The 20,545-nt window shown below is 46.5% G+C and overlaps 1 long non-coding RNA gene across 1 annotated transcript; it reads left to right on the top strand.

Moving 5' to 3' along the window:
* Window positions 1-10,109: 10,109 nt before the first annotated feature.
* LOC138849693 (uncharacterized) lies at window positions 10,110-12,060 on the top strand. Its single transcript, XR_011388742.1, has 2 exons — window positions 10,110-11,020; window positions 11,392-12,060. It is a non-coding gene; the product is annotated as an uncharacterized lncRNA (long non-coding RNA).
* The last annotated feature ends 8,485 nt before the right edge of the window (window positions 12,061-20,545 follow it).

The raw sequence follows: 20,545 nt of genomic DNA, 5'->3' as shown, positions 1-20,545 counted from the left end.
GCCCTGCTGTCGTGTGTCTGATCTGTCTGTGAGAACTTGGGGCTGAGGTGGCTGGGGGAACGGCAAGGTGCACACGAGACGGGTCTTGATGCCCTGTGACCAGGACAAAATCACGTCCGTGCTTTTACTCGGACTTTCCTAGACGGCAGAGGGACAATCACTAGTCCCCAGTGGTTGTTAAAATGCAGCTTTTGTTCAGGTCTAAGTAACTTCTCAAAATTGCTTTTAAAATATTTATTTATTTATTTAAAGAGTTGCACACAGAGAGAAGTCTTCCATCTGCTGGTTCACTCCCCAAATGGCTGTCACTGCCAGAGCTGTGCTGATCTGAAGCCAGGAGCCAGGCGCTTCCTCTGGGTCTCCCATGCAGGTGCAGGGGCCCCATCCTCCACTGCTTTCCCAGGCGCATTAGCAGGGAGCTGGATAGGAAGTGGAGCAGCCAGGACTCGAACTGGTGCCTATATGGGATGCTGGCGCTGCAGGCTGGGGCTTTAATCCACTGTACCACAGCGCCAGACCCCTCAAATATTTATTTTTTTTTTTTTTAATTTGAGGGCTGGTGCTGTGGCTTAGCGGGTAAAGATTTGGCTGCTCCATTTCTGATCCAGCTCTCTGCTGTGGCCTGGGAAAGCAGTAGAAGATGGCCCAAGTGCTTGGGCCCCTGCACCCACGTGGGAGAACCAGAAGAAGCTCCAGGCTCCTGGCTTCAGATCGGCACAGGTGCAGCTTCAGCCATTGTGACCATTTGGAGAGTGAACCAGCGCACAGAAGATTCTCTCTCTCTCTCTCTCTCTCTCTCTCTCTCTCTCTCTCTGCCTCTGCTTCTCTGTAACTCTGCCTTTCCAATAAATAAATATTTCTAAAAAGTATTTATTAGGGCTGGCTCTGCGGTGCAGTGGGGATAGGGGGTGGGGGTTGTGGATATTCCATATGGCAGCGCTGGATTGAGTCCCAGCTGCTCTAATTCCTATCCAGCTCCTTGCTAATGCACCTAGGAAAGCAGTGGGGAATGGTCCAAGTGGTTGGGTCCCTGCCATCCATGTGAGAGACCTAAATGAAATTTCAGCCTCCTGACTTTGGCCTGGCCCAGAGACAGAGAGAAAGAGAGTGAGAGAGAAAAAGAGAAGTGCCTACAAAAACTGGGGCCGGACCAGGCTGAAGCCATTAGCCAGAAACTCCATCCAGGTCTCCCACGTGGGTGGCAGGGATGAAAGTACTTGACCATCATCTGCTGCCTTCCCAGGTGCACTAGCTGGAAGTTGGATCAGAGGCAGAGCAGCCAGAGACAATTCCATACGGGAGGCAGGCGTTGAAATTGGCAGCTGAAGTTACTGCATCACGACTGGGCACCCCTCAAATACATCTGCATATTATTGTTATTTGGACACAGAAACAGACAACAGGTGAAAAGTAACTACAAAGTGAGCCATGGATCCCTGTAGTAGGCATAGCTCCCTCACCTTCACCCTTCCTGGTGCTAGCTCTTTCTCCTCCCAGGTGGAACACTCACACTCCCAGCCTGCACACAGCCCCTGAAGACATCTGGCCTCAGCCACAGTCCAGATTGCCTATGGCAGGGCAACCCTCGGGATTCACAAGCTCTTCTTTATCACGTGAGCCAAGCTAAAGTGTGGGTCAAGTGTGTTAAAGGCACTCTAAGTGTTTGCGCCATACGTGGTGTGAAGAATTGCCCCTAACTGCATTGTTAGACAAGTAGAGGTCGTTGATAGAAAAATAACCAGAGGGCTTGGAGATTCTTCTGTCCCCAAGTGCAGGCAGAACTAGAAAGAAAATCAAATGGTTTGCTAATAATCCCACATGGCAGTTCTAATAGTAGCACCTTGTGTGTGTGTGCATGTGTGTTTTATTAAATATTTTTATTTATTTATTTGAGAGGTAGAGTTATAGACAGTGAGAGGGAGAGACAGAGACAAAGGTCTTCCATCCACTGGTTCATTCCGTAGATGGCTGCAATGGCAGGAGCTGAGCCAATCTGAAGCCAGGAGCCAGGAGCTTCTTCCAGTTCTCCCATGTGGGTGCAGGTGCCCAAACACTTGGGCCATCTTCTACTGTTTTCCCAGGCCATAGCAGAGGGCTGGATCAGAAGAGGGGCAGCCAGGACTAGAACCAGTGCCCATGTGGGATGCTGGCGCTACAGGTGGAGGATTAACCTGTGCCACCTGTGCCCCCTGTGTGTGTGTGAGCAAATACGCTTGAAAACCCTCAAACATTTCCAGTGTATAGAGAAAACATCCCTCTGTACCCATGCAGGGCTCACCCTTGCCATTCACTCTCCATAAAAAAAAATCAGTGGAATCAATTTCTTGTTTATACTGCCTGTTTTGAATCCAAGTGCACATGGTTATGTTCCATCAGTGATGATGTGCCACATGTACCCTCTGCAATGCCTCCCAAAGAAAAGCAATATGCAGCATGTGCTCACCGTGATACCTGTCAAACATCAGAGAAGGCTGCAAAGTTGTTTTTTTCCCCAAACTATGCATCTTCCTTTGAATCTGAAAACAGACCTGTGCTACACATCAGATTTGCTTTCCTCATTCTGCGATCAAGAAGGCTGGCACAGCCGGCGCCGTGGCTCACTAGGCTAATCCTCCGCCTTGCGGTGCCGGCACACCGGGTTCTAGTCCCGGTCGGGGCGCCGGATTCTGTCCCGGTTGCCCCTCTTCCAGGCCAGCTCTCTGCTGTGGCCAGGGAGTGCAGTGGAGGATGGCCCAGGTGCTTGGGCCCTGCACCCCATGGGGGACCAGGATAAGCACCTGGCTTCTGCCTTTGGATCAGCGCAGCGTGCCGGCCGCGGCGGCCATTGGAGGGTGAACCAATGACAAAAGGAAGACCTTTCTCTCTGTCTCTCTCTCTCTCACTGTCCACTCTGCCTGTCAAAAAAAAAAAAAAAAAAAAAAAAAGAAGAAGAAGGCTGGCACACAGTGGGATGAATTTGTCCAACAAGTGTCACAGCAGGTCCTTGTGATCTGCTGGAGCAGAATCTACAGGTCCTGGCGCTGTGGCCCTCAGTGCAGTGGCCCCTCCACCATGCTGAGACTGCCTGGGCAGGCAGATTCTGACAGGGTTCTACTTCAGTTGCTGCACATTGCAACAGTGTCCTAGACAGGCAGGGTTAAGTATGACACGGGTAAAACAAATGAACAATGGACACTATATTTCCATGTCTTGAGTACTTTTGATTTTAGAGTGGCCCGATAATTTAGAGGTATGGATATGCACACTTGGAAGCATTGTGCCCAAATTAAAACACCCTCATAAGAAAGGTGTTTGAACCCCTTAAGGGAAGGTTTGGGAGTGCAAAACCCAAGGGAGAGGAACGGGAGCTGCCTGGAAGGAAATAATCCCCAGCCCGGGAGTCCAAGGTCTCTGCGTTGCTGTGTTTGTCACATAAAATCCTCTTTGTCCCTGACAGCAGCCGTAGCACCATTGCTGTTGGTCCCAAGCTTTTGCAAGAGTCACTGAATTCTGGGGAACACGAGAGTGCTGAGTTCTGGCCAGTGCCAGACAGGAGGCAACAAGAGATCCCAGAGAACGACCAGGTGGCTGTGTTATACGAGCAGCCCCCCTTGAGGGGCCTCAGAGAACCTGGGGTTGCTGTAAGGACCCAGGTGGGATGTGTCAGGGGATCCCTGAGGAGCCTAAGAACGGTGACTACAGTGGGCGATGTGTGAAGCGGACTGGAGACGCAGCAGGTGCACCATCTCTCTGGTGCCCTTGCTTGGCTCTATGTTGCAAGACTAATTCTTCAGTCTTACTTGTTTCCTTGACTTTCCCTCTCATTTTCAGTTCCTTATTCTTTTCAGACTTCTAATGTAGAGCATTGACCTAATCATACTCCTCATTGTTTGGCATGCTCATTATCAGTCCATGGAAGATCTTATTTATTTAGACTTTTTCCATCATTTCAAATTCTCATTCCATTCTCTTTATCCCCATGGGCAGCTGCTCTCTAATGCTTTTTATGTCGTTGAATACATAGGATCCTTGAGTGTATAAATGGTATAATACTAGCCCTGCTTTATATAATTTAAGATTTTTTAAATTTACTTGAAATGCAGAGTTACAGAGAGAGAGAGAGAGAGAGAGAGAGAGAATATCTTCCATTTGCTGGTTTCCTCCTCAAATGGCCACAACAGCCAGAGCTGGGCTAATCCAAAGCCAGGAGCATGGAATTTCTTCCTAGTCTCCCATGTGTGTGCAGGGGCCAAAGGACTTGGGCCATCTTCTGCTGCTTTCCCAGGCACACTAGAAGAGAGCTGGATGGAAAGTGGAGTAGCTGGGACTTGAACCAGCGCCCATATGGGATGCTGGCATGACACAGCGCTGGCACCCAGGGTCCCTTTTATAAAGCAGGATGAGGTCATCAGCATGTTCAGGTGCACGGGTGCGTGTTCTCTAGTTACACGCACTCATTGTCCACATTAATGTCTTTCATTTATCCGGTGTGAAGACGACAACTGACTTTATTCTCCATCAACTAAGGCGCTTTCTCCAGCTCCTCTCACTGGTCACGTCATTTCTAATGTGCCAGTTTCCCACGAATATAGGAGCTGCTTCTGACCTTTCTATTCTCGTCTCTGCTCTATGTTTTTCCTGAACCAGGACATCCTGTTTTTTATTGCTACAACTTTGTAGTACACCTAAATGTCCAACAGGGCTATTGTCCCTTCTTTGCTTCTTTCTCAAATTCATCTCAGCCATGGGTAGACCTTTGTGTTACCATATTAATTTATAATTACTTTCTCAGGTTACCTTATAAAAATTCCCCTGCTCTTATCACTGAAATAACATTGACACTGATGGAAATTTTTTAAAATTTGGAAAGGCTTGAGAGGAAGTTAATTTGGAAATTTTTGGCAAGTTCATCCTATTCATTCTCTCTCTCTCTCTCTCTCTCTCTCTCTCTCTCTGTCTGCTATTTGAATATAGTTTTATATCCTTTAATTTTGAATTCTGAATGTGCAATTTTGGAATTTTTCTCCCTTAGAATAATTTGGCAATATCTAGTAATACACACATCCTTTGGCCCAGTAATTCTCCCCCCAGAGAAATGTTCAACCATGTATAAGATGAAACACATTCAAAATAGCCTGGTACAGTGTAGTTTCAGTTATGGAATTTATAATAAACTGTAGTATTCTCATATGATACACTGCTATGTGACACTCTAAATGAATGAATCACAGCTACATGTATAGGCATGGCTTTAAATCATGTAAAACAAACCTGTACTTATGGTTGGGTGTCTCTCATGGGTCCATGTGTTGGGTTCTTGTCCCCAGGGAGATGATGTTGGGAGGTGATAGAACCTGTATGAGTGCAGCCCAGAGAGAGGTCTTTGCACTTGGCTGGGTACTGCCCTCAGAAGGGTTTAAAGAAGCCAGCACTGTGGCACAGAGGGTTAAGCCACATTATGCCAGCTTCCCATATTGGAGTGCAGATTTGAGGCCTGCATCCAATTTCTTGCTAATGCAATTGGGAAAGCAGCAGATGGTGACTCAAGTCTTGGGACCCTGCCATCCACATAGGAGACCCGGATGGAGTACCTGGCTCCTGTCTTTGGCCTGGCCCAGCCCTGGCTGTTGCAGTCATCTGGGGAATGAACCAGCAGATGGAAGATCTTTCCCCACAACCCCCATGATCTGCTTTTCAAATCAATCAATAAAAAAAAAAAGTAAATCTTTAAAAGAGAAAGAGGGAAGGTTTAAGGCAGCTCTCTGTGACCCCTTGTTATTTCTCACAAGAGGATTAATAGCCTAAGCCTAGTCCCACCCAAGCTCTCTCTGCTTTCTGAAGTGAGATGGAAATTCTTGCTCCCATCATTGCCACCTGGCATCTGCCACGATGTGCGGCAGCCAAGAGGGCTCTCACCAGAGCTGACGCTGCAGGCACTATACCCTGGAGCCTCCAAAGCTGTGAACTAAATAAAACTCTCGTCTTCATAAACGTGTCAGGCATTTCATTACAGTAACAAAGGCTTTCTAAATGCATTCCTATGCTATATACATATACGTGTGTGTGTGTACATATATATATATATATATATATATTTAACTGTAAATGCAAGGCAATGTTTGGGGCCAGCATTGTAGTGGGTTAAGCTGCCACTTGTGACCCCAGCATCCTACACCAAAGTGCCAGTTCAAGTCCTGGATGCTCCACTGCTGATCTAACTCCCTGCTAATGTGCCTGGAAAGGCAGCAGATAATGGCCCAACAATTTAAGCTCCTGCCACCCATGTGTAAGAGACCAGGATGATGTTTCTGGGTCCCGGCTTTGGCCTGGCCAACCCTGGCTGGTTGTTGTAGCCATGTGGGGAGTAAACCAGCAGATAGAAGATATCTCTCTGTCCCTGCCTTTCAAAAAAATAAATACATTTTTTTTTTTAATCAGAGGAATGTTAAATACCAAATTCAGCCACAGTGTTGACTTCTGATTAGGGAAGATAGGAGGGGATGTGATTGGGAAGGGGATTACAGAGAGTCTCAGCTGTACTTAGAATGTTTTTTTCCTAGGAGGAAACTAAATCATGCTTGTCAAAAGGTATGGTTAGATGGAGTTGGGTTGTGGGCATGCAGTGATTCCTATGAATAATTACTTAGAACACTTGTCTATAGATCTGAAATACTTCTAAAGTTAGAAACTAGTTCTTTGTAAGGTTTATACATTGTTGGGAGGCATGATATTTATATGGTGTGAAATAGTATTCTGAAAAATTTTTAAAACTATTTATTTATAAGTCAGAGTTACAGAGAGAAGGAGAGGCAGAGAGAGAGAGAGAGAGAGAGAGAGAGAGAGGGAGAGGGAGGCAGGGAGGAAGAGAGGTCTGCCATCCGCTGGTTCACTCCCCAATTGGCCTTTCTGGCCGGAACTGTGCCAATCTGAAGCCAGGTGCTAGGAGCTTCCTCCGGGTCTCCCATGTGAGTGCAGGGGCCCAAGGACCTGGGCCATCTTCTATTGCTTTCCAGGCCACACCAGAAAGCTGGATTGCAAGTGGAGCAGCTGGGACTCGAACCGGCACCCATATGGGATGCTGGCACTGCAGGCAGCAGCTTTACCTGCTATGCCACAGCACCAGCCCCAAAAGTTTATTTCTTAAAATTGGAATCTGTAGTTGGTGATTGTTGGTACAGAGAAACAATATTGATTTTTATGAGTTAATCTTGCATTCAGTAATCTTAGTACACTTATTAATTCTAATAGTTTGTTGATTTTGTAGATGGTGTAAACAATGTTGTTATAGAGGCTGACATTGTGGCACAGGTTAAACCATAGCCTATAGTATTTGGCATCCCATGCGGGTGCTAGTTCAAGTCCCCGCTGCTCCACTCCCAATCCAGCTCTCTGCTAATGGACCTGGGAAACCAGTGGAGGATGGCCCAAGTGCTTGGACCCCTGCACCTACATGACAGACCCAAATGAAGCTCCTGGCTCCTGGCTTCAGCCTGGCTCAGCCCCTGCTATTGAGGCAATTTGGAAAGTGGGTGAAAGATATCTATCTATATCTTTATATCTCTCTAAGAAATATACATTTAAACAGAAAAATTTTGTTCTATCATCTGAAAATAAGGTTCCCTCTCCCCTCCCAGTCCATATAATTCTTACTCCTTTTTCTCATCCCGTTATTGGATCAAGACGGCCAACACTGCAGTAGCTGTGATAGAAGGCATCCTCGGTCTGTTCCTAACCTGAAAACAAGTTCCCTATTTCCTTGGTTAAGCACAATAATGATTGTGGATTTTTGGTAGCAAGCCTTCACTAATTCAGTTAGAGAGTGTATATCTTAGTCCATTCAGGCTGTTGGAACACAACACACAGACGGGGTGGCCGATCAGTCTCATTTACTTCTTGCAGTTCTGGAGACTGGAAAGCCCAAGAGGGAGGCACTGACAGATCCCACGGCTGGAGAGGGCCTCTTGGGCTCCCAGATGATGGTCTCTTGGCTTTTTTTTACTCTGTCATGGCAGAAGGGAAGTGATCTCTCTGGTCTCTTTGATAAGGGCACTAATCCCACTCCCAGGAGCTCTGCTCTCATGACCCAATCACCTCCCAAGAGCTCCACTTCCCAACACCATTGCACTGGACAGTAGGGTTCCATCACTGCAGTTCAAGAGAACATGAATATTTAATCTGTAACACAGTGATTTTCTATTCCTTGTTTCCTTAGAGTTTTTCAAATACCACCTAGGTTTTACACTCTATCAGGTATGCTTTTTCATGTTTCGAGATAGTGTTGGTGAGTTTTCTGTCTATGGATATATGTTCATTGCCATATCTTCCAATATTAAATTATCATTTCCTTCCTGGGATAAAGTTTACATGATGAGGTGTCATTTCTTAATAGTTCACTGTTGTGTAACTATGGATTCTTCAATTAACCAGGACCATCTTTGCTGTGTTACCACTATCTGTGTCAGTGCTTCCCAAACTGTCAGGTTTAAAGCCATACAGGAGTCTTGTTAAAGGCAGATTCTGTCTCAGAAAGCAAAGGCGGGAGACTGATTTTGCTTTCCTAAAATGTTGTATGTAGTTGGTGCCACTGACCCCAGAGCACCCTTTGAGTAAGCCTCCGAATCACAGCTCCTACTGTAGTTCTCCCAAGTCCAAATTCCTGAGGAAGGCTTCTGATTGGCTCAGTAGTAACTGCAAGTCACTGGCTGGTGTGTCTGGATGACCCTTGACAAGATACTGACCTTGGGGCCAATCAGTGTGGTCAATGGTACCTGTTACTGTGCTGATTATCAAGAGAATTCACACCTGAGCTCTTCCAGTTGCTGCCTCTGAACCTGAGTGCTCGCATGTGAAAGCAAGGTAAATCACCTGGTCCATATGATTATCACGAGGCTTCAATGCACAAATGCATGTCATTAGCTTCGGCACACTGCTTGGTGTTCAGGAAGCAGTTAATGTCAGTGTTTGACTATGGCAATGGATTTAAAGCAAATTTCCTCTAATGAAACCATGGTAGGAGATTAATGTCTTACCCAACTTCTCTGCAGAGTCGGAGAGAAACCAGTGTAAGCCTTGGGCACAAGAGCAGGACAGCGTTCACTTACCTGTGCTTTGTCTCAGGTATGTTGGAGAGCTCTGTGGTAGAAGTCTAAAATGGGACAAGTCCAGTCTGGCACTCTAAGACAAGGATAACCAAGGCAACAGAGCTCACATGAGGATCACAGACGAAGGGAAGTGTATGGCCTAGTGGTTAAGATGCAGACTGGGACACCCACATCCACATCAGACTGTCTCAGTTTGAGTCCCATTTCCTCTCCCAATTGCAGCTACCTGCTGATGTGTACCCTGGTAGGCAGGAGATCATTATCTCAAGTAGCTGGGTCTCTACACTGGCACTGCTGGCATTTGGGACTGAACCAGCAGATGGGAGTTTCTCTCCCTCTCCCTCCCTCTCAAGGGAAGGAAAGGGGAGGGGAGGGGAAGGGAGGGGAAGGTTAGGGAAGGAAAGAGTAGGGAAGGGAAGGGAAGAGTAGGGAAGGTTAGGGGAGGTTAGGGGATGTGGTGGAATGAGGTGAAAAGGTCATATCAAGATGGCCACTGAGGTGAAAAGGTCATGCCAAGATGGCCACTGACAACAGAAACTGCCTGGCAACAGGCCGTGATTGGATGGCTTTGGAAACCACATGACAACAGAGCCTGACTGACAGCAGGCCATGATTGGATGGTTTTAGAAACTGCCTGGCAACAAGAGCCTGACTGGCAACAGGCTGTGATTGGATGGCTTTGGAAACTGCCTGGCAACAGGCTGTGATTGGTTGGGGCACAGACCGCTCTTTGACCAGATTGGCTGGTCTTGGCTATATAAGCTGTTGTACCAACTGAAATACGCAGTCTGCCGACTGCTTGCCTCAAGCCCGCTTTCACCCGACTCCTGGGGTCCGTGTGGTGACTCCACACCTCTTGCCCGCACCAGGCTCCTCCTCTCAGAAACGTATCCACTGCAACATTGTTGAGAAATCAACTGCAACAAGGGGAGGGGAGGGGAGGGGAGGGGAGGCAAGGGAACTGGAGGGGAGGCAAGGGAACTGGAGGGGGGAGGGGGGAGGGAAGGGAAAGGAACTGGAGTGGGGGAGGGGAGGGGAGGGAAGGGAAAGGAACTTAAGACAGCTGGATTTCAACCCAGGTTTTGAAAACAAAATCACAAATGAAGGAAAGCGAAGCCAGATTTGGCCTCTCGTCATGGCCAAACTTTCTTGTTTCTCTAGTGCTGGGTGTCCCCAGAATTCAGAAAGAATTACAGCTTCATTGCTTGGGGTTCAGAGCAGGGAATTTTAAAAGAGAGAGAAGTATTCAAATCCACAGAACAAAATGTTAAACTAATGAGAACTGCAATGTGGACTACCTTTAATTTAGGACTGGGGTGATCACCAGCAAATATTATCTTTGTACACTCCCTCCCTCCCACCCAACAGAAGACACAAGAGCTAATTATTCTCATGACAACAATAAAGCCATTGCCACCAGTCTCATCCCCTCACAGAAGTCTCTTTGTAGAGGATTCTGACACTGAGCAAGTGGCCCTAATTGCTCTGCAGAATTGACCATGAATGCAAACAAGTCAGGGTGCCCGGCCCTGGGGATGTGAAGGCTACTTCTGGTCTTGGCTCTGCCAATGACTTTAGGAAAAATATTCCCACTTCCCAGGGCCTAAAGCTCATCAAGGACCCCTTCTACCTCTGGGACCCTGTGGTTTAAGTCCTGTCCTTGAGAAGCTGCCTGCACCCTCACAGGACTAGGGCCAGCTTCATACTCTTTCTAGTTCTCGGAAGGCAGTGGCCCCACCCACCTTTTTTTTTTTTTTTCTCAGTAGTGAAAACCATGGGCTCCTGGGTTCAAAACCTAACTCATGTTCTGTTGTGTGAGCTTGAGAGACCTGCTCAACTTTCTTGAGCTTCTGGATGCCTGGTCTGAAACCTCGGAAGGAGCACCTTAGGAGGATTACAAGGAGCGAACGACACAATATACGTAAAGAGCTTGGTACAGGGTGAGCACTCAGGGTGATGATGAGTCGGGAAGAGCCTCAAAGAGGGATGAGATCCAGGTTTCTGCCTTGGGGCAGATGTCTAGGGATGTCTATTCTATAGATAAGGCAACTAAAACAAAAAGTTTGATTGATGAGATGCAGGAAATGTATTCTTTACTCCAACAAATAAGAGGGACCCAGGGAGAAAATGTAATCTCAGGCATTACCCAATCCTCTGTGTTCCCCAAAGTCTTTACTCCCTCAAGGGGAAGCATATACCTGCATGACATGATCTTGTTTGTCCCGCTGTCTTCTGGAGTGAGGTTTCCTGTAGCCACCACAGATCTGTTATGGGAGTTTTTCAATTTTTTTATCTTGAATTAAATTTACAGCTGATTAGCACAACCCAGCTTCCCACATCCTTAGAAATCAACTGCTGGGGCCAGTGCTGTGGCATAGTGGGTAAAGCTGCTGCCTGCAGTGCCAGCATCCCATATGGACGCTGGTTCAAGTCCCAGCTGCTCCACTTCAATCCAGTATCTGCTATGGCCTGGAAAAGCAGCAGAAGATGGCCCACATGCTTGGGTCCCTGCACCCACATGGAGACCCAGAAGAAGCTCCTGGCTCCTGGCTTCAGTTCGGCTCAGCTCCAGCCATTGCAGCCATTTGGGGAGTAAACCAGTGGATGGAAGACCTCTCTCTCTCTCTGCCTCTCTGTAACTCTGCCTTTCAAATAAATAAATGAATCTTGAAAAAAAAAAGTCAACTGCTATGTTTAAAACAACAACAACTATATGGAATATGTTAAAAACTAAAGAAAAATTAACAAAAAAATGAATAAAACAACAACATATTTCTGCCAGTGATACTCTGAGTTAAGGGTTTTTTTTTTCTGCTGTTTTGCCAGAGAACAGCTGAGTACTGCTGACATGCACAAGGAAATTTATTTCTATTTCCTTCAGTGTCTCGCTTGCTGCACACACCATCCCAGAAGGGTTAGGATATGAATGTGTGGACCAGTAACAGGCAGAGGCACTACTGAGGCTGGCAAAATGCCCAGGCCCTGTGAGGACTGCGTGTTCAGAGAAAGAATGGGTAGGAGGAAGACAACCTAGCGGGAGAGGACACGGAGGTAGTGAGGGGTTCCCGGGAATTCTGCTGAGAAACAATCCACTGCCTACTGCATGGGCAGTGTTTGGATTTGTGGTGCAGGAACCAATCCACCCCTTAAAGTCAAATAATAAACACAAAATTGCACCTGGGTTTGCTGGCAGAAGCAGTGTGTGGAATGCCTTTAGAAAGCCCTGCTAAAGATAAGCTCAAAATAAGTTATTAAAAACACAAGAAAGGCCCCCTTCCCTGCCAGGAGACACAGCTGGAGGAGTAAAACCCCCAAAACCCCAACTACAGAACAATCTAAAAAAAAAGACTAAAAACGAATATTTTAGAAGTGGTTAAAGAACTAACATGAAATGAAAGAACATGAAAATCTGGTGCAAAGAATCCACTTGAACTTCTAAACATCAGTCTCATGGACGTGGTTAAACAGTAGGCAGCTGCAGAGAGTGACCCGTGAGAAAGGGAGCCGACAGGGGACACAGAGACAAGGGAATGGAAAGGAGAAGCAAAGTTGAAGGGATTCAGAGAGCGGAATGTGAAACTCCAAAATATGCTTAATGTGAGTTCTGGGAGGAGGGACGGGAGACAATGGGGAGAAGCACCCTTCAAGTCCTCACTGTTGTCCCGTGTACGTGTCTCCTCAAGGTCTGGATGTTTAAGGGTCATCTCAAAGGTGATGGGGGTAGGAGGTGGGGCATGGGGAGGTGCCGAGGCCATGAGGGCGGCAGAGTCCTTATGAATGAAGGGTTGGTGCCTGATGAAGAGGCGGGGGCCTGTCTGCACCCTGTGAGGACTTGGCGGGAGGGAACAGGCCTCGCCAAGCACCCGATCTGGTGACCCCTTGCCCTTGCCCTTGCCCTGTCAGCCTCCAGAACTGAGAGAGGAAATTGCCGGTGTGTGTGAGCCATACAGTTTGTACTGTGTTGCAGCGGCTTGAAAAACCAAGACAGTGATCTTGCCTGTGGCTCCTCCAGAACTGACAGGAGAGACACTCACCCCACCACCCTCACCCCCAGACGCAGGGACAGAAGAAAACAAAGCTAAAGAAAAAAATCCAAGCCACAGCTGGAGAGAGAAGAGACGGATTCCTTGTGAGGAGCCGTGGAGCTGCCAGCAGACTCCTCAACAGAACAGCAGGGGCAATGCGATAGCCCCTTCCAACCTGAGTTGGAAAGTTAGTCACTGAACTAATGTTTATTCTTGGCAAAGCCATAGCTCCAGAAAAGGATGAAATGGAATGCTCAGAGCAAGAAAGGCCACGTGCTACAAACCTCTGCGGAGAGATCTGTCAGGAGGAAAATCAAACCCAGAAGGAAGGGGCAGGAGGCAAGAAGCCCAGATGAGCAAAGGAACTGACAACCGTGTATGTAAGCATAAGGAACACTGGCTCTATCAACAGCAGCAGTAGAGACACAGGCAGGGCGCTAAAACAAGGTGTGCTCAAGATACTGCTCACCTCAAAACTGGAAGGCAAAAACATTATAAAACTTTATCTGTGAAACCGTAACTAAATTGTTTAAACTTTGTGCTGTCAAACTGTAAAACATTACCTTCTAGAAAATCATGTATAAGAATATCCTCATGAGCCTGCATAAGGAAGGAGTTCCTAAGAAGAGAACAACAAGGCACTCACTACAACCATGCAGACTGATAAAGGACTTTTGATAACTAAAACACCAAAAAAGGAGTGGCAGGGCAAGTCACAATCAGGGAAAGGCATTGGCGCCATATGTAATTGACAAAACACTCAAAGAAGAGTATATCAAGAACTACAGATCAACCTGTGAAAGACAGCCTGAAAGAAAAACCAGTAAGACCACCAAGAAAGGAAACTCAGAAAAAGTAACCCTTTAAACACACGGCAAACCTTCCTTAGCGATCAGGGAAATGCACATTAACACCACAGTGAGGGGTGGGCATTGTGGCCACTGCCTAGGACACTGCATGCCACACCTGAGTGCCCGGGATGGAGTACCAACTCCACCGTTTTTGTTTTTTAATTTGAAAGGCAGAGTTAGGGAGTGGGTGGAGAGAGATAGAGGGAGAGAGGTCTTTCATCCACTAATTCACTCCCCAAATGGCTGCAACGGCCAGAGTTGGGCCGATCTGAAGCCAGGAGGTTCTTCTGGGTCTCCCATGTGGGTACAAGGGCCCAAGCACTTGGCCATCTTCTGTTGCTTTCCCAGGCACATTAGAAGGGAGCTGGAGCAGGCAGGACTTGAATCAACACCCATATGAGATTGCTGGCACCATAGATATTGGCTGGCTTAACCAGCTGTGCCACAGCACCAGCCCCTCACCTCCACTTTTGATATAGCTTCTGGCTATATATATGGGCCTGGGAGGCAGCAGATGACGGCTCAAGTACTTGAGTTCCTGCCACACACATGGGAGACCAGATGGAGCGCCTGGCGCCTGGCTTTGGCTGACCCAGTCCCAACTGTTGCAGGCATTTGGGGAGTAAACCAGCAAATGGAAGATATCTCTCTGTTTCTCCCTCTCTGTCACTCTGCCTTTCACAATAAATAAATAAACTTTAAAAAAAGTGAGATTTGATTACATATCAACAAGACTGGCAGAAGTTTACAAGACAGGTACCACCAAAAATGGAGAACACTGAGAAAGTTCACACCAAAGTTTGAACTGGCACAACTACTTTCAAAAACAGTCTGGCATGACCTGGTAAAGCTGAAAAGAGGCCACCCTACAACACACAATTTCATTCTGTGTGTATCCTGGAGCAACTCCTGCACACGCATAAGAGAAGGAATAAGCTATTCTTGGCATCAGGAAATGACAACATCACAACTGCAGACAATCCCAGAAACAACAATATCTCATCAGATGAAGAGACACTGCAAAGTAAAGCGTTCCAGTGTCTTGTCTTGTTTGGGAGGAGGAGGGGACACTGTCGAACTGTGTTTTGTTAATTAAATGAAGCAGTAAAATTTTATGGATAAACCGAAAGAATCAAAGGGGTCTTCAAAAAGTTCATGGAAATGAACATTATGAAAAATCTATGCTAAGATTTAAAAAATTTTTGCACAAAAATAAGCTTATTTTTAAATTCTATTTTCATAGCTTTTTAAAAAAAGTATCTTTGTATACTTTTTTTTTTTTTTAAAGACTGATTTATTTATTTGAAAAGCAGAAAGAAAGAAAGGGAGAGAGACAGAGAGATTTTCCACCCTCTGGTTCACTCCCCAAATGGCCGCAATGGCCAGGGCTGGCCAGGCTGAAGCCAGGATCCTGGAACCCCATCTGGGCCTTCCACCTTGGGGGCAGGGGTCCAAGCACTTGGGCCATCATCTGCCACCTTCCCAGGCTCATTAACAGGAAGCTGGAAGGGAAGCAGAGCAGCCAGGACCTGGAACTCAACCCAGCACTCTGAGATGGGTCCCTGGCTTTGCGGGCGGCAGCTGCAGCCCCTGCCCCTTCGTGTACTTTTTGAAGTACTCTCCTGTAACTCCCAGATCAGGAGAGGGGAAGCAATGGACTAAAGAAACCTCAGTCATTCCTGCAAACATAAGAAAAAAGAGAGAGGGCATAGAAAAATAATGTCAAACAGAGATCACAAAATGATATGAAGAAAGTAACTGACCCACCAATGATCACAATAAATGTAAACACAATCAACTCATTTGCCAGGAGACAGGTTCATAGATTAGGGAAGAAAAAAAAACCCAGCTCCATTGTTTACTAAAGAACTAATGAAACAGTGGTAGGGAAAGATTCCAAGTGCTATACCTGGCAACAATAACCAATGAAAGTTAATACAACTACATTAGTATCAGAGAAAATATACTTTAATTAATGAAAGAAGTAGTGTTAGATTAGAGGAGAAAAGGACACTACATTCTGGCTAAAGTGACAATGTATTTGGAAACTAAAAATTCTAAGTTCTATTGCATCCACTGAGAGTTACAAAAAAATTTGATAATTAAACAATCACAGTAGCAGATTTATGAACATATCTCTCAATCATTGATACTAAGGTAAAAAAATTACTAAGGACATTAAATGTTTGAACAAAAAATGAAGTTATTCTAATAAAGTTACAGACATTTAAGTAACAAAATATTTCATCTAATGGGCATATACAGGACCTTGAACTTAACAATAGAAATGGCATCTTCTTGAGCACTCGGAAACACTTAGAACAACGACCTAGACATAAAAACAAAACAACCAGTATCGCTGTCCAAGCAAAACATTACATCTTCTGTTTTGAAACTTCTTCCACCTTCTCCCATGAGTTGTTAAGCTTCTGGCCTACCCTTTTCTCCTACCACTGACCTGTAGAATTCCTGGGATTAGACCCGGGAATGTTGGCTCTCCTAAACAGCAGTTGCTGGTGAAAGGAGTTTCAGAAAGAAGCAGGGGGCAGCTCTCTCTCCTGCTGCTTGCTTGATAAGGCATCCAGCCAGGAGCACTAACAAGAGCATCACAGCTCCGGGCATGCAGCGTGTGGCAACTTACACCTGTAACCACTCCTGTTTTTTCCTGTGACCATAAAGACCATTTTTGTAAATGTTATTTGTAACAAAAGAATCTTTCAAGATGCCTCAAGCCCAGGTATTATTATTCTGCTCTGTAGAATCTGACAAAACTTTTGGTCTTTAAAGTGTCTTCCATTAGGTGATTTTCTTTCTTGATAATAATTGCTCTGGGAAGATTTGAATAAACATGTTTTCAGAAGGTACGGATGTTTGCAAGATTTCTTGCTTGGTCAGAGCTTCGAAAACTACCTATCTTTCTCTTTGAACAAAAGCATAATAAAGTTGCAGCTGACAAAGCTTTTTTTTTTTTTTTTAATAAACTGTGTCTGCGTGATTTTCAACTTGTCAGTCATGCAGCCAATGACCTCTGACCACAATGTAATAAAGATCAAAAACCAAAGGTAATTTAGAAAGCCTACACACTTTCAACACATAAAAATGTACTTCTAAATTATTTGTGGACCAAAGAATCTTAGAAAAAAAATTAAGCATTGCAACTGAAAGACAATGAAACATCCAAGTGGAGAGAGTGTGGCTGCAACAGCAGCTGTGGTACAGGTCGGGGAGGGCATCACCAGCCAACTCACGGCCCAGGAGGGAAGGGGAACAAGCACCAGGCCTCCTCTTGCCCCTGCCCTCTTACCTCATACAGGTACCACCCCTTCCCTAAACGCAGTCAGATGCCAGAGGGCAAGAAGGCCTGGTTGATATACCCCACGGATACATTGGTCCTCACACGGCACACAGCACAGTGCACTGAGCACAATCCAACACAGCCTAGGGCCCCTCTACCTGGGCCTAACAATTGGGAGACCTGCTAATTATTAGCACCCTTCTTGGCTTTGGGGATGAGTTGGACCTACGCGCCCCACCTCATCTTCCATCCCCTCCATGCTGACGCATCCATCAGCCCCTCCTCTGCTTCTGCGTCCATGGTACCTCAGCAGCATTGGATGCACCTGGCCCCAGCCCCTGCCAGGGCCTTGCGTTTCATGCCCTGACTTCATTGGGCTTGTTTCTGCTTAACTGGCTGCTGTTTCTGATTCTTTCGCTGACTCCTTTCCTGCCTGGTCTACTTAGACGTTGGGATGCCACAGGGGCCTACGTGGGCTCCCTACTAGTTTTGATCTTCACACTCACTCTGTGGCTTTAAATGGTGCCCATATGTACTTTTTAATCCCAAACCAGAAAAGCTTCAGCCGATTAACTATCTCGATTTCTCCACTTAGCTGTACAGAACGCACACATTAACATGAGCAGAATGGAACTCTGATCCCATCCGTACCTTCTCATCCACTCCCTCATCATCTCTAACTTCCATCCTCACTTCCTTGATCAAAGCCAAAACCTAGGAATCACCATTTCTTTCCTTCTACCCACTGCATTCCTTCTAACTAGTACTCTGCCCTTCAAGCCTGTTCCAAACTGGTTCGCCTCTCTCTCCTGGCATCACAGCACTCAGAACCACCACCATCCATCTCACTTGGCTTGCCACCAAAGTCTTGCTCTGGATTCCCTGAGTCCTAACTCTTCCATTTCTCCAAACGGATCATTTAGAAAAGCGATTCTATCACCCGTATTACTTTTTCTAGCACACTGTGCTTGGACATTTCGTACTCACCGGGCTGATTTCTCCCTTTTAGAATGAGATCTCCTAGAGGAAAGGGACTTTTTAAGAGCTGATGCATCTCAAGTGCCAAGAACGATGGCTCCCACGTCGTGCTGCTGTCGCTCACTGTATTCAGTCACGCTCCTCTGCTCCTGTGCTTCAACAGCTTCATGCCACACTTCTAGCCCCTGCACTTCTAGCCGGTCCAGAGGCCTGCAGGGCTCACCTCTGCCCAGCCGGCCACCTTCCTCTGTCACTCTCTGCTCTTCTGTACCGCTCTCTAGACAGTCTCTCCGTAGCCAGCTCACCCCTGCCTTAGGACTGTGCCCTCCCCGCTGGCTGCTGTACTCTCAGACTCCTCTCCTTACCACTCAGCTTTACTGCCGTTGTCCCAGAGGACACCGAGTCCCTCCATCACAGTCCTATTCTGGCTCTTTGTATAGTGTAAACTGCTGTTTTCTTTTTTATTCTAGCTTGTTGCCCATCACTCTCTGCTGGCACATAAGCTCCATGAGTAGCAACTTGGCTAATCTACTCTCTGCCTCACCCTAGAAATATGCTAGCACACCACAGGCACTCAGTAAGTGGATTTCAGAGATGTAGGAAGGCTGCAAATAACATGTTTGAGAGAAAGAAAAATTGTCAAGAAATACTTCAAGAAGAATGAATGGGCCCACTGAGTTAATCAGCCTAATGCAGGGAAACCTCCTACAAATTCAAGAAGAAGGGGAAAATAAAACCCTAGTCCATCAGAAACAAGCAACAGGCCAGATACAAAGGGTCGGGAGTCAAGGTGTCCCGCCAGAATTGTCAACAGCAATAACAGATGCCAGGAGGCAGTGGTGCAGTGTCTTCCAAAATTCTAAAGAATTATCTCCAACCAAGAATCCTGAACCCAATGAATGTGAAAATGGCATAAAGTATTTCCAGACAGCCGAAATTTTATTAAAAAAAAAAATCAACCTCTGCGCAGTCTTCCAGGAAGCTAGTGAGTGATGCTTCACCAGGGCGATGTGCATTAAGAGGGAAAACACAGGCTCAAGAGCAGCATCCATGCAGGGCCCCCAGGATGACGGGGAAGGGAGGTGCAGGAAGGTGCACGGTGCAGCAGCAGCTCCCTCAGACTCGAGGCCTTGGGCTTCAGGAGAGATGCACCAAGGCTACACTGACCATTTCAGATGCCTGATAACGTGACTTTGTGGGTCAGTAGTAATAAAGATGTAGGAAACACTGCAAAAGCGTGGGAGGGGAGGCAATTAGCAACTCTGGGAAAGACAAAACGTTGTGCACAGAGGAAAAGTAAGCATGCCCATATGCGTAGCCCAGGAGTAAACAGCTTCTACCTGGACTTACCTGTTTTATCAGTGTTAAGACCACACTGAAGGAAGGAGTGGGGAGAATGAGTGTGGTGGGCAATGCAGTGAACAGAGAGCTAAGTACCCTGGAAATCAGGGGCTAATGCCTCAAACTCAGGTTACTGAGGAAACACCAAGGCAGCCGGCTGGGGAAGAGGGCAGGACAGGGAACTGTCCTTTTTTTTTTTTTTTTGGTAATAAGCACTGTAGGAATAGTTGACGATATGTGCAGCTATAGTTTGTGCAAAACGAACAGCATGAAAACAGGAAATAAAAGAGAAAATTTAAACAAGCCCCCAGATGAGAGTACAAGAAATACGCTTTGTTACTAGTATAAACCTAGAGGTAGTTCTGTATAATCCTCCCTTTCCCATCTTTAAGATGGCAATTTTAAGAAACCAGCAAGAGTACGAAATGGTTAGATAACTGTGGGGACAAGATTGAATCTCTGCAGATATTTCCTTTGGAGTCTTGTAAAACAGCTCTCACAAGAACCAATCCACAGAGATAACTTACTGGCCATGGTCATGGCTGTCACTCCAAAGTCACAGGCTCTAGATCCTTCCAGGGAGCCCCATCTCCCGGCTATGGAAGCCTCGTTAGCTTCCACTCCCTCTTCCTTGGGGCGCTGTGGACTGTGGGTGTGCCAGGCTGGATGTCACCCTTCTCAAGGAGCTATCCCATGCTCCAGATGCAGGATCTCAGCTCAGGGCACCACAGTGGGAGAGGAAGCCACATGGAGCCATGCCAGCGCCTCATCAGAGTCCCAGGGAGGCTCTTCTCTGGCAGCTTCTAGAAGGAACTGCATGTTGGCAGAGGACAGAGAACGCCAGAATTCCAGAAAGAAGAAACTCAGGGCTACTGCTAGCAATGGAAGCTTTGTGACCAGGCTGAGAACTCCTGGTGACACCTGTTATAATAAAAATACTTACATATGTATACACACATCTCTCGCTCCAGGCCA

Source organism: Oryctolagus cuniculus, chromosome 5, assembly GCF_964237555.1.
Source record: "Oryctolagus cuniculus chromosome 5, mOryCun1.1, whole genome shotgun sequence".
Taxonomy (NCBI): domain Eukaryota; kingdom Metazoa; phylum Chordata; class Mammalia; order Lagomorpha; family Leporidae; genus Oryctolagus; species Oryctolagus cuniculus.
The sequence above is the reverse complement of the archived record's forward strand: the minus strand, read 5'-3'. Positions and strand labels throughout refer to the sequence as shown.